Source organism: Tachypleus tridentatus, chromosome 11, assembly GCF_004210375.1.
Source record: "Tachypleus tridentatus isolate NWPU-2018 chromosome 11, ASM421037v1, whole genome shotgun sequence".
Classification (NCBI taxonomy): Eukaryota; Metazoa; Arthropoda; class Merostomata; order Xiphosura; family Limulidae; genus Tachypleus; species Tachypleus tridentatus.
The window spans coordinates 10,500,773-10,519,327 of record NC_134835.1 but is presented as its reverse complement, the minus strand read 5'-3'; positions in this window follow the sequence as shown (position 1 = coordinate 10,519,327).

Genomic DNA, 18,555 nt, shown 5'->3' with positions numbered 1-18,555 from the left:
AATATAATATACATATTCATATGTATATTACTATATGCACACACACATTTAACGCATATACGAAGCCAAACACTTTATTTTTGTGTTTATAGAGATTACAAACCAAGTTAACCTTAATATTTGCATTACATTTAAATCTACTGCTGTTAACACGTTGAATAGTGTTTCAAAGCAGAGCCATATTAGGCTTCCTTCCACAGGATTCGAACCTCGAACTTCAGCATTTTAAGTCTTTCGAGTACTACTGTCCTACTGTGAGATCTATAGACACAGCTAAGCCAACAATAATAGTTAAGAAAAACAATTCTACCCTGTTCATTAATATTTGAGTTTATAATAAATTATTGGAGTTCAACTTAACGCTATTATTTACGTAATATCCAAAATATCTTTTACTGAAAAGTTTAATCATTATTCTAAAAATATAAGCATTTTACTGTATACCTATTTTACATTTTACTGTATACCTATTTTACATTTTACTGTATACACTCGTTTTGAAGACATGCTTCTAGAAAATTAAACTAAAATATATATATATTACTGATTTTATTTCAGAAATTCCCACAATTAAATAAGAAATTATAAACAAACAATAAATCTAGAAACCAGTAAAGTGACCTCGCAAACTCTAATATATTCTTAATAGCTGTTATTTCACAAGAAACTGACGAAAAAGGTTTCATCCATGATAATTTTACAGAAAGTGAAGAGAAACAGAAGTGAAACCAGGGCTTTAAAAACTTTGAAACTTTGCACAAGAATATTGAATGTTGTTGTTTTGAATTAAGCACTAGGCTACACAATGGGCTATTTGTGCTCTGTCCACCACGGGTATTGAAACCAGGATTTTAGCGTTGTAAGTCCACAGACATATCGCTGAGCCACTGGGGGAGCAATAGAGAATGAAAATGTTAGAAGAAGTCATATAATAAATAAGTACCGATAGTTATCTAAATGTTAAAAATAAACTGGTATTATGATAGTATTTACTATAATTTACAAGAATTACTGAAATTATTAGTAAACTTAAAAACATATCGTTAGGAGTTTTTGTTGTTGTTGTAAAATAACACATGTTTTCCTCAAATTTATTTGCAATTCATTTTAAAATAGTAGCTAATTGGAAACTTATAAAAAACTGATTTTTATAAAAGTAATATTTTGAGGAAAATAAATTCCTTACGCTGTGTTAACTGTCAATTAGAACATATTTTGGTATAATATTTTATTTTTAAAATGTATACTTCATATCGTATATCCGATTAATAGGCGCTTTGAAAAACTTTGTATTACACCTGTTGAAAATCGATTTTGTTCTTTTTGTAATGACATCAAACATTTTTCAAGTTTCATTGAAGTATCTACAAACTTCTGATAAAATATTTTACCTGGAGAGGCCGATCGGAAATATCCTTCAACCAGCTTACGATTTTATATAAAAGCTGCCTGAGTTAGAGATTAGTTAGTTTGTTTGAATATCAACCGTGAGCGACACGTTGACACAAGTGATTCTTGAGAAAATAAAATAAAAAACAACAACTTATGAGATATAATAATAGGAAAGTAAGATAGATAAAAGTTATACGCTTGACAAAATAAATTAATGTTTAATTCATACTTCTCTCAAGTACATTTCTGGGTTATCTTTAAAAAGGTTATACGTGTACTGTGTTGTTATTTTTCTTTTTTACATTATAAAATATTGCTCGTATATCAAGCCCTCAAATGTTAACCGTGTTTTATAAGAACGATTTGCATATGATTATGAGGTTGAGTGTCGCTGCAGATACGAGACATGGCGCCATGTTTAGCAAATCTATATATTTAGTTTCTTACAAACTCCCCACCATTTGACAGAATATGTCTCCACAGTTAGAGTTATGGTTAGGACATATCATAGTTTTTTCGAAAAAAACAACAACACCATGCATATAATAATATCGTTAAAAATAAGTACATCTGAAGGAAAACAAAATTAGATTAAGTTGTGATGAAACTTTGCAGAATAGACGGCAACTGCCGTGGAGACACAAGTGTAGAGGACGACGTTTCGAAAGTCTTCTGCCTTTTGTCTTCAAGTTAGTGTGTGTGTAGGTGTTGTCGGTCTTTTACATTGTCCTGGTGGATTGTGGATAGCGTGTTATGATTATCACTATTTCTGATTGGAGGAGAGATTTCATGTAGATTCAAGCAATGGCAGTCACAGGTTACTCACTTCCAATTCGGAATCTCTGTTTAGTGAAGGTTTAATAATGTTAATATAAAATGATTCTCTGATTGTTCTTGTCTTCCAGATTTTGTGTTTGTCGATTATTCTAGTTTTCTCACAGTTTATTCTGTGTCCAGTTGACGTGGCATGCTCTGCAATGGCTGAATTTTGTGTTTTCATGAATCTTGTACAATCTTTATGTTCTTTTATTTTTGTCACGAGTTTTCTTTCTGTTTCTCCAATTTATGTATCGTTCCAGGAACATGGAATTTCATAGATGACGGTTTTGAGATTTTCATTTGTTTGTTCTTTTGTTTGTTTGTTTTTTACCACAATGGACCTTAAGGTTTTGAAGGATTTCCACCGGACTTCTACGTTGAATTTTTTGGCTATGCATTTGAGTTTTTCACTGAAATGTTGTAGGTATGGTAATTAAATATTGGTAGTGGTGGTAACTTCCTGATCTTTTCTTTCTGTTGTGGTCTTCAAGAAGTTCTTGATGAAGGAGGTGGTGTAGCCATTCTGTTTAAAATTCTCTATGATCTTTCTGCTTCAATGAATGTCTTATCACAACTGTTTTCTGCTTTTTGTTTAGGCATTGGATTATACCACGTTTTATCGAAGTTGAATGATAGGACTGGGAGGGTGGTTATCTGTTCGTGTGGGTGGGTTTTCTGTATACAGTTGTGGTTATTTGTCTTGCTTGTTTGCTGATGAGTATGTCAAAAAACGATAGACTGTTCTGTTCATCTATTTCCATAGTGAAGTGGATTCTTTTGTCTTCGAAATTGAAATGTTCTGAGTAGGCTAATAATGTTTCATGACTGTGGGGCCAAATAACGAAGGTGTCATTGACGTAACGTCTGTAGAAACTTGGTTTTATCAGTGTTGATAAATGGGCTCTTTCTTTAAAGCCTTCCATGAAAATGTCTGCTAGGATTGGAGAGAGTAGTGGTCCCATGGCTAGACCATCTCTTTGTTTGTAGAATTCCTCGTTGTATTGGAAATAGGTTGATTGAAGGCAAGTGGTTGTTAGTTGCATTATGGCGTCTATTTTCATATCTGTTCTGTGTGGTAGAGAGTTGTCATTTAGCAGTCGTTGTCTGGTGATGTTGAGGGTTTCTGAGGTTGGAGCATTGGGAAATAGAGCTGTGACGTGAAAAAATAGAATATGTAGTTTTTCGCTACCTATGGAAATGGAATAAATAGCTTGCAAGACAGAAAGTTTAAAACAGCCATGGACCAGAAAATCCCAATCTTATGTATAAAGCGAGATCTGTGTTTGCGATGAAAAACATAATCCAATAAAAATATCAATGAGTCTTATCTACAAAGTGAAATTTATGTCCATCTTGAAGAGGTGGAGAACATATTTTAACAGAAAATAGCAATAAGTCTTACCTACAAAGTGAAATCTATGTCAACCATAAAGAGATGAAGAACATATTTTAACAGAAAATAGCAAGTAAACTCGCTGTATATAACCGTACTCTTAGGACAAATAAGAAAGAACTGACAATATATTCCGTGAAAATGGAAAGACTACAGTTTCATTCTATCTAGATTAACTCAGTGTTGTCTATACGTGTAAACTATGTTAATTTCTTGTTAATTTCTAGTTCTTCATAGAAATGAAAATTAAAGCGTTGGTTTATAAATCGTAATCATGGAAATTAAAATAAGTGTGAGAAATAATTACAAAGACAGGACGAAATTTAATAGTAACATTGTTCTAACAAGCTGTGAACAACCCTGGAAACTTAGATTGTAAATAGAAAAGCGATAAATGTTAACATTTTTCATGTAAAATAATTCATTCGTGACACTTCAGGTTCCATTGTTTACGCCATCGGGTTAATAAAGGCACTTATTGACAGTTGTATTAGGAACATACAGTGTCACAGTTGTTGTTAGTAACTTTAGATTCGTGAAAGTCGAAAATCAACATGTTTTAACTTTAGATTTGTGGAAGTCAAAAATCAGCATATTGTTTATAACTTTAGATTTGTGGAAGTCAAACATCAGCATATTGTTTGTAACTTTGTGGAAGTCAAACATCAGCATGTTGTTTGTAACTTTGTGGAAGTCAAAAATCAACATGTTGTTTGTAACTTTGTGAAAATCAAAAATCAACATGTTGTTTGTAACTTTGTGGAAGTCAAAAATCAACATCTTGTTTGTAACTTTGTGGAAGTCAGAAATCAACATGTTGTTTGTAACTTTGTGGAAATCAAAAATCAACATATTGTTTGTAACTTTGTGAAAGTCAAAAATCAACACATAACACTAAATTTCAACATTTTAAATAGTTCTTATATTATTCCAAAATAATGTTTTCTTAAATTAACGTAATAATATGACAATCCTTTAATAAAAGTACTTCAAAGAAGTCGTTAAAAATTGGCATAAAATTGCCTAACTATGACATTTGGTATCACAAACAACTTTATCTACCACCTTATCACTATGGTTATCGTGCAACACTAGAAAATAGTAAGTCAAAGTCAAAATGGGCGTATAAATTAGCAAACGGCTTCTGGGTATGTCCTGTATAATTCTTCTTTACACTGATAATAAAAACACTATTGCTCAATAACTTTAGTAAAATCAAACAAGTTTATGAGTGTAGAACTGAAGAAAATGCAAAGTTACCAAATGGATAGTTTACTGTGTTGATAAGTGTGACAGTTTACTTCCTGGCTGTTAAGTGTGACAGTTTATTGCCCGACTGTTAAGTGTGACAGTTTACTGCCTGGCTGTTAAGTTTGACAGTTTACTACCTGGTTGTTAAGTGTGACAGTTTACTACCTGGTTGTTAAGTGTGACAGTTTACTACCTGGCTGTTAAGTTTGACAGTTTACTACCTAGCTGTTAAGTTTGACAGTTTACTACCTGGCTGTTAAGTTTGACAGTTTACTGCCTGGTTGTTAAGTGTGACAGTTTACTGCCTGGCTGTTAAGTTTAACAGTTTACTGCCTGGTTGTTAAGTGTGACAGTTTACTGCCTGGCTGTTAAGTTTGACAGTTTACTGCCTGGCTGTTAAGTGTGACAGTTTACTGCCTGATTGTTAAGTGTGACAGTTTACTGCCTGGTTGTTAAGTTTGACAGTTTACTACCTAGCTGTTAAGTATGATATATGAAAATGAAAATATTTGAATAATTTTGTAGTGATAAGATTAACAAAAGAAATTTAAGGAAAGTAGGAACAAAGAATTTTCATCTTTGACAGAAAACCATAGTGACAACCACACTAGAAACTGTTTTCACCACATTACTATGTTGTCCATAACCAAAGTCTACACTTCTCCAAGGAATATTAAAATAGCAGAGAACTCTAGAAAATAATTTCCAATGTTTGTTTGTTTTAAATCTGTGATTATAGTGTAATATTTTAGAACTACAAGGGAACTGTTGGTTTATCTAGACCGTTTCTCCACTAAACAAAATTTAAAATATTATTAGCAATTCCCCTAAAGACCCTTGAACTTAAAACATCTTTATGTCGCCAATCCAAAAACGAACTATCCTCTTAGAAAACAAAAATCTCAGGTGAAAATAATGTCTACCACCTAAATATTTATACGTTTGTCCCCTAGTCCTACCGTTCTCCTCACTAAGTTCGAAATAAAGATGACACATTAACAATCTTTATTTCTCTAACGATCTTAGACACCAAAAAATGTCCCTTCTAACTCTTGTCTTCCCACAAAATAAATTATGTTTTCCTATAATGACCTTTGTACCCTAAAGTTTATTTTAATATTTTAAATACTCCTCTTACCAAATAAGATCACTGAGGGAAGATTTTCCCCTAGTGTTAACTATTTTAACTATTCAACAACAACGTTTCAAGTTTGTTAAAAAGTTTTATAAAACATAATTTATCAAACAATCAAAAAATTACATAACGCTAATGTAAGCCTAATAAGTCAATAATAACCAAAATATAATTTATCATCTCATTTGTAAAAAGAAATAGCAATCGTTGATTTCCAATCGTTTGGTACCTGTTTACCATTCAATGACTTTCATAAACTAACAGAAGGATATTCACATATCCAGTCCTTTTGGGAAATATTATCCTGTCTAGATGTCTCTGCATTCTATAAACTTTCCAAGTTTTAACAAATTATAAAATAATGTTATAATCGTATTCGATCTTATGTCCCCATAGGAACTGTTCAGAACGAAGAAGATACTTCATATTCATTAGATAATATAAAAGGTAGAATATAATGATCCAAACATGTGATAATTATCCATCTATCTTTAACATCACTAAAGGGACTTAAGCTCATTACTATTATTTTTATATTTTCAACCAATATTTTCTATATATTCTTTTCGATTTTGTTTTGACAAAAAAACCTCTTTTATTCATCAAACTCTAAAGACAAAATAATCAAGTTTCTAATTTGTAACAATTTATTATTTCTGTTCTTTATACGCTTTGAGAGTCAACGTTTTTATTAACCTGCAATTACTTCTTTTTTCCTTTTGGGAACATCCCTGCCCTAAATATGTAGTTGTTTTTTTTTACTCTTTATTATCATTTTTAATTGATTAAATTTCCGCTTTCACAACAGATGATTCTTTCCACGTCCTTTCAACATTTGTTTTTATGAAACTTGTAACCAAAATCTCATTACACCTGATCTCCGTGTGCAGAAAAACATCGAACCGAATTGAACAATGATCATTTCAAGCTAGATATCTCTGATCTCCATCATTTCAAACATTTTATATCAAAAGTTATGTCAACAATAAATCTAAAATAGGGTTGTTTTTACTGGTATCCTAACCAGTTAGTGAATTACAATCTTAGACTGTCTTTCAAAACCATGTACTCCTCATTATTGGACTGTAGTATTTCCTAGTCTATATACATGATTTTAACTCCTCTATATTTATGTCTTTAACAGATGAAATTTCAAAAAATTCTCGCTAAGTTCTCTAGCTTTCTTATCCTGTATTTCTATATTTCAAAGAAATTTCTCTTATCAGAATTGTCTATATTTAACAACTTTCAGTTAGCCCTATTACATTGAAATCCCCCTTTTCCTACTAGAAGATCTATTCTATTTCTTATACTTCCATTAATATAGTTATCACAAAGTAAACTACCCTGTAAAACTACATTTCTGCTTGTCATGACGTTACATAACTTTATTCTCTATATCTTATGTTATCTGCACCTGGTTTATCCTAGCCGTCATCACTGGTTAGTCACAGCTGAAAAGTAACACCCCTTGCACACAGTTAATCCCTATTTAAGTGTAAACTCTTCTTACAAACGTCTCCATTTTGCCATCTTGGTCAATCTGCTACTCTTTACATGTCAATTTAAACCTAGTAATCAGCCATAGTGTTCTGCGTTTAATACTGTCATATCTACAGCTAAATCCTGGCAGTATCTTTGACAGTATCTTTGACAGAAGGTGTCACGGATATTTATTTCGATTTTTTTTAATACACTATATTTAAAGATAAGCTCCTATGGCCTATCTTTCATTAAACCCTATGTGCACTACAAAGACCTGTCCTTCCTTACATCATTAACTCCTATGTGCACTACAAAGGCCTGTCCTAACTCACATCATTAACCTCTATGTGCACTACAAAGACCTGTCCTAACTCACATCATTAAACCCTATGTGCACTACAAAGACCTGTCCTTCCTCACATCATTAACCCTATGTGCACTACAAAGACCTGTCCTTCCTCACATCATTAACCCCTATGTGCACTACAAAGACCTGTCCTTCCTCACATCATTAACCCCTATGTGCACTACAAAGACCTGTCCTTTCTTACATCATTAACCCCTATGTGCACTACAAAGACCTGTCCTAACTCACATCATTAAACCCTATGTGCACTACAAAGACCTGTCCTTCCTCACATCATTAACCCTATGTGCACTACAAAGACCTGTCCTTTCTTACATCATTAACCCCTATGTGCACTACAAAGACCTGTCCTAACTCACATCATTAAACCCTATGTGCACTACAAAGACCTGTCCTAACTCACATCATTAACCCCTATGTGCACTACAAAGACCTGTCCTTTCCTACATCATTCACCCCTATGTGCACTACAAAGACCTGTCCTTCCTCACATCATTAACCTCTATGTGCACTACAAAGACCTGTCCTAACTCACATCATTAACTCCTATGTGCACTACAAAGACCTGTCCTAACTCACATCATTAACCCCTATGTGCACTACAAAGACCTGTCCTAACTCACATCATTAACTCCTATGTGCACTACAAAGACCTGTCCTAACTCACATCATTAAACCCTATGTGTACTTAAGCAAAGACCTGTCCTAACTCACATCATTAAACCCTATGTGCACTACAAAGACCTGTCCTTCCTCACATCATTAACCCGTATATGCACTACAAAGGCCTATCCTTTCTTACATCATTAACCCGTATATGCACTACAAAGGCCTATCCTTTCCTACATCATTAAACCTTATGTGCACTACAAAGACCTGTCCTTCCTTACATCATTAACTCCTATGTGCACTACAAAGACCTATCCTTTCCTACATCATTAACCCCTATGTGCACTACAAAGACCTATCCTTTCCTACATCATTAACCCGTATATGCACTACAAAGGTCTATCCTCCCTTACATCAATAACCCCTATGTGCACTACAAAGACCTATTCTTTTCTACATCATTCACCCCTATGTGCACTACAAAGGCCTATCCTTTCCTACATCATTAAACCCTATGTACACGACAAATCATTCTATGTGTCATTAGCCCTTATGTGCACAACGAATACTACGTCGCTGCTAGCACTATTTACCATATCACTTGTTCTAACAGTTGAATCTTCCCCCTATCCTATGATCTAATTGTTTATCCCACAAACTATCCCATCCACCTGTTATACTAAATAAATGTCTACAAGTGTAACCTCCTAAAGTCCTTTATTTCTGTCTCTCTCTATACGTTTCTATACTTTATTATATGTACAGTAAACTTAATACTGAAATGTTTTACTTAACAGAATCTTATAATTTCATTTACATCTTCGACTTCTAGCCGTGATACTATTTTCTGAGAGTCATTATTAGCTATTTTATTCATTTCGCGTAAAAGCATATGTTTCTTTTGAAACCTCACAACCATATCCCACAGAGGCTATCTCTGTCAGCGACAGTTGCATTATGTCATTTGTCATGACCTTAAGTTGGCACAATTCACAGTGTAAGCAAGATACTTGTTGCTCTCATTAGACCATCTAGTACCATTGCGACGGACGTTTGTGTAGTCTGTAATAATTATTATGTTTCACTAATAAAGAATTCAGAGGAAAGACGTCTATCAACAGGAATCATGAGTGTGTTAATGAAATATTAGAAAGGCTTAGTTCACTTGCTATGTACATTCTTACTTCAAACTAGTAGTATAGTTAAGGATGAAGGCTTTTTTATCATTGTAACAGAAGGTATCGAAGCTGACAGTGTGGTCGTTCTTGCTTATGGCACAAGTATTTTAATCTTGTTTCTATGTAATGTCATCCTAACCAGTGGGACATCTACATGGGACATAAAGCCAAAGATTCACTCTATCAAAACAACTAAAAAGGCCCTACAAGACAGAAATATAATATTGTTTTTGTTTTTTTTTTTGCAATGTTTCTCATTGTACAACCTTAGTTATATTTATCAACAGAAATATGAAAACATTAAACTCTTGCAAACATTACAGAAGGTGAGATCTGAGGTGTTGACGTTTGATGACATTACAAAATTAAAGTCTCTATGGTAATGGAAATAAATCAACGAATGGTTGCTTTCTACCAGCAAAACCTGCTATTATCACAGTGTCGATAATAGGGCTAGCACATGGCACTTCCTTAGCATTGTGGAACACTACGTTGAGAATAATATAGTGTTAGAATGATTATGATGTCACATGGCATGTGATGTATGCTACGGACACTTTTGACTATTATATTCTACTATCTAATAATAGTTTAAATTTTGTGATGGTGTCAATTTAGGCCTCACATTCATTTATTATTTCCTTCTATCGTTTAGTTTATTGATGACTGTATAATTACATTAAAATAGAAACTCACTTTCTTCATAATAATTTGTTTTGAGTTAATATATTTGAACGATGAAACTAACACCCTAGTGGTGATATACAGACACTATTAATGTCGCAAAATATTATATTAATTTATAATCACATGAGATTGTACTCTCGTCATCTGCGCAGTGAATAAATGCCCTGCATTAAGCTTCACTAAGAGAGACAGAGGTATTGGATGGGTGTTGAAAGGTATGTAATTACGGGTTGTTACTCGGTATTAATATAAAAATTATTATTGGATTATTGTATTTGCAATATATAATTATTTTGTAATTAGAGATTTGTTTTTGCTGATTTCATTAATATTTATTTACTAATATTTAAAGTAAATTCGTTAATAGTATTGATGTAAAGTCTTGGGCAGGTACTCTATTATCAACTATGTTGAATTTATTTCTAAGTTTTATTATGGTGATTAAATTTTGCTTACTATGCAATTGTAACGACGTGTTAATTTCACAGCGTTACAACAACAGTAAGGCTCTTGAAACAGTAGTAAGTAAAGCTTGATAGGTAGTAGACATTGAACAATAGCAAAAAATAGAAAACTTGAAATGGTGCTAAATAAAGTACGCCTAGTGGAAACGTCGTAGTCTTAGCCAATAGTGTTAGATTATTCCGGAAAACTCCGCCTTCTGAAAGAAATTAAAACGCCATCTACGTTTGAACAGACAATTACAGTTCACTAAATATGTTAAACCCACTACATCCACTCTATCTGAAGTTTCAATGAAAGAAACAATTGTCTTTCATACTTGTAGACAGAAAAGTGTTGATTTTGCGTGAAATATTGTGTGCACGCAATATTTTGCGATATAACCGCGTGAAAGCTACTATTTTGTAAGTTATACGAATATATTTTCTACCTTAGTAAAATCCTTTGGGTGATTTATTTCACGAATCGAATATACCGATACTTTAATGTTATTCAATAGTTCGGCATTTTGATGTACATGTTGAATAAAATAGATATTTAATAGTTAATGTTTTATGAAGTCATGAGTTTATAGTTGTAGCTCCATTTCACATTTCTTATTCTGTATCTTTAATGTTGATTAAATAAATCTAATTTTAACCATTAGATCTTTTAAACCAACACTGAACAGCTGTCCAGCTTTTAATACAGACATCTTTGGTAACTTTCTTGTTAATAAATGAAATAAACTAATCATTTTGTATCGATCTATATGATGGCATGTATGTTAAATACTTTACCATAATCAGAAATGTAATTAGGTACTAATACATATTTTCCATTTTTTAAAAAACTGCAGCCATGACGAATGTAGTAACCTTTTTAATGCATTAACACTGGTGCTTTGTTACATAAAATGGTATTTGATTATATCTCTTAATAACAATAATAAAGATACAGGGATTAATATATTGCTTATAAATGAATATAAGCTTATAGGTGGCGTGTTCGCCCCGACATGGCCATGTGGTTAAGTCACTAGGTTCGCAATGTAACGGTCGCGGGCTCAAATCACCGTCCCTCCAAACATGCTCGCCTTTTTATCCGTGGGACGTTATAATGTTAGGGTCAATCCCACTATTCGTTGGTAAAAGAGTAGCCCAACAGTTGGCGGTGGTAACTAGCTGCCTTCCTTCTAGTCTTACACCACAAAATTAGGGACGGTTAGCGCTAAGCCCTCGTGTGGTTTTGAACGAAATTAAGAAAACAAACCAAATATCTAAACACCTATTGAGTTTTGAACTTTTCAGGTATGTTAGGTTTGGTACATTAATTTTGATTACATTGATGATCTCAATTCACGTAACGTAAGTGACGTTTCTCTAATAATTTTCATTCTTAAAAACATTATACAAGTTATATTTACTGCTTTCAATAACACTTTTGATTGTTAACAATATAACATGTGATTTTAACTATAATTTTGTTTTGCACATGAAACAAAGACAAGACGTATACGAAATTAGTCTCACATCTGTAGAGCATTTAGTAGTCTCAAACGATATAAAAAATACCTTAGATATTAAAAACGTCAAAATAGCAGTCTGCTCACGTTTTCGTAGCTTTCAGCTAAACCTATAATTACGTTAAACCTCCAGTTTCAAACTCATTAGTTTTGTTTCTGAATTAAGTCTACAATTTTGCGAGTAGTAGTGATACAATGCAGAAAAATATATTGTAGTACTGACAATTTATTTCGAACATTAATGAGAATGTTCATACTTACTATATTGTTTTTACATTGTGAAAAACATACTTTATCTAAGAAAACAGCAGTAACTGTTTTACGCCTAAGTTCGTATGTTCCTTAAGATTCATATATCATTTTCCATCGTACTTTTTGACCCATAATCTTATATTCGTCTTTCAGGTTCCAAACTCCTCTGAAATTAAACGAAAGACCGTTCAAGGGTTTTTTATAGTAGCAGAAGTGGAAAAAAAAAAACACTGTCAAAGGTTCTTTTTATTACGCACACATGGCCCAATAAGATTTGTAACAGGGTTTATATTAGCTGTCTTAGCTCAAGACAGAATTTTATCTGTCTGATGTTGCATGATTCTAATTTTGGAATCGTTTATATAAACAATAAAAGTCTTAGGGAAAAAAATTATAAAGAAAGACTCTGGTTCAGCGAAAGCTTTTAGAAAGAAAAATGGTTAGTGCTTTAGAAAACTTTTAATGTAATGAAAAATCTAGAATGCATAAACTTTCATGCATCGGAAAATTGAATTACTAACGGATATATATTTGTCTTACTGGAATCAATATCTCCAATCACTCTAATACTTGATTAAAATCTAAAAATCAAGAAAATCAAATTGTGTTGTTCCTTGTACATTAAAAAAGCTTTCTCAAATATGCTCCATTATTATTCAATAAAAGTTTATGTCCGCGGCAGAGAGCATTTCAATGCTACTATTATTTCCAATTTACGAAACTACACGACTAGAAGGTTTGGATGAAGACAATAGCGTCAACAACTTAAGGTGTACATTGAACATCAATTTTGTTACAATATGTAATCGTATACTTGCATGTCTATTTTATTCTTTCATATGGTGATTGCCTGAATATTATAAATGTAAATACGTCTTTTCTGGAAGACAATGAGTAAAGGTAAATATATTTTTGAATTTCAAAGTAAATAATAATGGATAGCAATATAACGGCATTGATGTTATTTAATGTGCTTATTTTACTTATATTCAAAGTTGATACTTGTTTTAGGTAAAAATTAACAGTCGGTTTGTTTGTTCGTTTTGGAATTTCGCACAAAGCTACTCGAGGGCTATCTGTGCTAGCCGTTCCTAATTTAGCAGTGTAAGGCTAGAGGGAAGGCAGCTAATCATCACCACCCACCGCCAACTTTTGGGGTACTCTTTTACCAACGAATAGTAGGATTGACCGTCACATTATAACGCCCCCACGGCTGAAAGGGCGAGCATGTTCGGCGCGACGGGGATACGAACCCGCGACCCTCAGATTACGAGTCGCACGCCTTAACACGCTAGGCCATGCCGGGCCTAGAGGTGGTTATCGAAATGACAGTTAAGCAGGGTTTTCAAGTAAAACAAACATTGGACTATCTCTAATTGACTTGTTTCTAAAATAATCGTCAACATTTGACTATTTTGAACCATCCTATATACACATTATATCAACTAATAACCATTCCCAAATGATAGATGGAAACATGAGAGTATGATATTGTGTGTTATTTTATTCTTGTCTATAGATAGACATTAGTTAGAGGCATGTGGTGAGATCTGAAAGGTTACATTTGTGTAATAACATGTGGAGAAAGCTTCTTGGTACAGAATTAACTCTTTACGATATTTCAAAAGTGTAAACTATTGAAGATAGTGTAATAATGTGAAAAGCGTTTTTTACCAAAGATTGTCTCTTCAGACATCTTTAGGATGTCAAATAATATTCCTTGGGTATTTAAGTACTGGATTAATCACGTACTTTTATAAAACCACATTTCCGTCATCAGTGAAGGATCTTTTCGAATATATCATATCAAGGGCTAGAATGGATACTTTGGTCCTTCTAGACTATCCTATCCACTAGCTTAAACTAAACCTAATCAAAAACTCATAGTTAACTCTTATTATTTAAACTTTTATTATTGTTTTATTTAAATTTTCTTAAATTAACTGCATTCACTGCATCCAAAGGTAATCTGTTTTAGGAATAACCACCTTCTAAGGAATTTAAGATTTGTTAGCTTAAGATGGCTCCTACCCTACCAAAGTTTGTATTGTGTCATTTATTTTTACCACTATCACTATTAAATGTAAAAGAAATGATGCAACAACACTAACAATTATCTTAACACTCTTAAACATCTCAGTTAGGTAACCAGCAACTAAATTCAAATGAATATAGCTTCATAGGTCTTATCTTCTCTTATGATAACTTTTCTAGTCCAATTATTATCCTCGTATCCCTCACATAAACCATTTCAATGTTCTTCCTGAAGAAAACGGGTCCAAGACTGAAAGCAATGCTCCAAATGTGGCCTAACCAATTACACTGTGGCTTCTTTTGATTGGTATTCAGCATTTCTGTAGGACACAAACTTCTATTTGCCCTGCAACGAGCAACAGCACATTACTTGGATAGCTTAAAAACTGAACAATCAGAACTCCGAGATCTTTCAATTCTAGAACACTTTTCCATGAAAATTATACTCACAACCCAAGTTGCGATATCCCACGTGTATTATATTACATTTATTATAATTAACAGCTGTTTTCCGATTATTCAACCAACTCACCAGATGACCGAAATTCTTTGGTAAGGCAATAGTGTCCTCCTGACATCCAAGAACAATCAAACCTTGAATATCTTCAGCAAATTTAAATAATGTAATTACCATTCCTTCACATATATCTCTGATGTATATCAGAAGTTTTAATACCTAGACACTTTATTCGTGACAAAAAATTCAGTTTGAGTGAGCTCCAATTATGATTTCCTTGTGTTTTTTCCATCTAGCCAGTTTTTATCCAATGAACCAACCTATCCTATACATCTATATGAATAATGTTTTAAAAACCTTTTACGTGGCACTTTGTCAAATGTTTTCTAAAAATACAGAAACATCAAATATAAACCTAGATATGGGTAACCTCTTCAAATAATGTCAAAATATTGTAAAACAGTATTTTTCTAAGTGAACCCATGTTGGCTATCCAACAGAATTTTAAACTTCTTTTAAACATTCTTGGTATCAGACTTTCAAAAACTTTGAAACTGTTGATGTAAGACCAATAAACCTAATATAGCTTGACATATTTTTATCACCTTTTTTGAAAAGGGAGGTTACATTAGCCAATTTTCTGGCGCTCTTGAAAAAATAATAGCAAATGGTTCACATATGTAATCCTGAGCCTCTTTTAAAACCATTGATCAAATATTATCTGTACCAAGAGTTTTATCATTCCGTAACATCTTAATTCGCTTTTAACAAGTTTAGAACTAATGTAATAGAGTTGTTTGATTTTGTTTCCATCTAGCGGCTGTTTAGGATGATGAGTATTGATTACATTTTCATTAGTGATAAAGAAAATACAACTTAATAAACTATCCATCCTATAATCATCATCTGTTAAAGGCTACACTCACATCCAAGCACTTAGCATACTCTTAGTGTACCCTAGGATACACTTATTTATTTTTTACATTTTTAACCAAAGTTTCTTCAGAATTTTGTTGTTGTTGTATTTCCCGGACAAATCTCTTGATCTGAATAATACGAGGACTGACATGGCCAGGTGGTTAAGGAACGTGACTCGTAATCTGAGGGTCGCGGGTTGGAAACTCCGTCGCACCAAACATACTCGCTCTTTCAACCGTAGGTGTGTCATAATGTTACGGTCAGTCCCACTATTCTTGGTAAGAGAGTAGCCCAAGAGTTGGCGGTGGATGGTGTTGACTAACTGCATTCCCTATAGTCTTAAACTGCAAAATTAGAGACGGCTAGCGTATATAGCCCTCGTGTAGCTTTGCGCGACATTCGAGAAACGAAAAAAACAAACAAATTATACAAAAACAGAGCGTTGTTGAAAGAACAATGCTTCACTTACTGTCTTTGACCAACAACAACACCGATTCAACAAATTTATTGAATAAGCATGAATACGACATTCGACACTGTAAGGATCTTTCATAAACGGATTATAACCGTATAATACACCTTCCATCATCTTGTAGAATCCAAATTATCGCTGCTATAAAATGTATTTTTGAACACTATAATTATTAAGAAGTTCTGCAAGTTAGAAAATTTATTACCAAACATTGGATATTCAAAAATAATGTTCTAATTATTGTTATAAGTTTGAAGATCCCTTACAGAACTTAAAATCTGTAATTTTATAACGCTAAATTCGGGTTCGATACAGATAGCATATTTTCTAGCTCTGTGCTTAACACAAAAAAAAAGAAACAGTTTGTTCGGAAACTGTTTAATTCACTTATGATAAACAATCCAGAAAACAAACAATTTTATTTTAACCAAATCACTGATAAATCACATAAATTGTTAAAATTCGTTCACAAAATGGCCCGGCATGGCCAAGCGCGTTAAGGCGTGCGACTCGTAATCTGAGGGTCGCGGGTTCGCATCCCCGTCGCGCTAACATGCTCGCCCTTTCAGTCGTGGGAGCGTTATAATGTTACGGTCAATCCCACTATTCGTTGGTAAAAGAGTAACCCAAGAGTTGGCGGTGAGTGGTGATGACAAGCTGCCTTCCCTCTAGTCTTACACTACTAAATTAGGGACGGCTAGCACAGATAGCCCTCGAGTAGCTTTGTGCGAAATTCAAAAACAAACAAACAAACGTTCACAAAATCTGATTACTAATGAATTTTCCTCATTAATTCCAAGCAAATGATTTTAATATTTTATGAATAGAATCTCGTCAAGAGAGAAGTCCCACTGAGAATTTAAGCATATAATGGTAGACATTTTCTATGAAATATATTCAAATAAATCTCGCTCTTCATATATATATTATAATTAGTACTAAGTAGTGTGTCCTGAAACCATACGAAACGAACACAAACATAATAATTGCACATCTTGCATTCGAGAATCCATTTTTGATCTGAGATTAAAACACACAAGGAAATATATTGAGACTAATACCACGTATTATAATATCAAACATATAAGGAAATATATACTCTGTTGTTAAGTATGCCAAGCTTATCACTTGATAAAAATGAAAAAAAAAGTTTAGGAACCTAACCACAAGCTACTTTTGGGAACTGAATTAGCAAAGCGAACAAATCCCTTTATTTGAAAAATATTACGATCAAACTGAAATCGATTTGGTTACGCTTACCGAACATAGCGACATCGATTGAACAATGGAATGACTTTTTAATGGAAGTACATTTGCCAATTTAAATTTAATTTAAAATTAAAGTATTTAAACTCCTAAGAAATACGTGTGTTATTGTAAACAGTTACTTGACAGATATGTGTGTGTGTGCTCGTCTATAACTGACGAACCGCTTGACCGGTTATCACCAAACCTATAGTTAACTTAACCTTTACTAATATATAGAATTAACACTCGCAACTTTTTCCAATGTGCCACACTTAGAATACTTCCAGTCTCGACATTTCAAAGACTAAATATGCAAGTAACAGAAATAATAGATCTGTACGTTTTGGTTTGTTTTGAATTTCGCGCAAGGCTACATGAGCGCTATCTGCGGTAGCCGTCCCTAATTCAGCAGTGTAAGACTAGAGGGAAGGCAGCTAGTCATCACCACCCACCGCCAACTCTTGGGCTACTCTTTTACCGATGAATAGTGGGATTGACCGTCACGGCTGAAAGAGCGAACATGTTTGGTGTGACGGGAATTAGACCCATGACCCTCGGATTACGTACGAGTCGAGTGCTTTAACAACCTGGCCAGGCCGGGCCTGGATCTGATGAATGATGTATGCACATTTTGAAACTTAACAAATTTTAAAAGGAATAAAAAAGGATAGAGAAATATTTCGTAAAGCACAAGTTGGTCTTGATTCAGCCCCACTTTATGCACGATGAAGTTACATATACTTCTGTAGCACTAAACACCTATCGGGGAACAATCTAACTATCACAACACATGGTATGGACCTGTGCCAGTATTTCCATCTGGCACCCCGCTAGTACAGCGGTATGTCTCCGGATTTACAACGCTAAAATCAGGGGTTCGATTCCCCTCGGT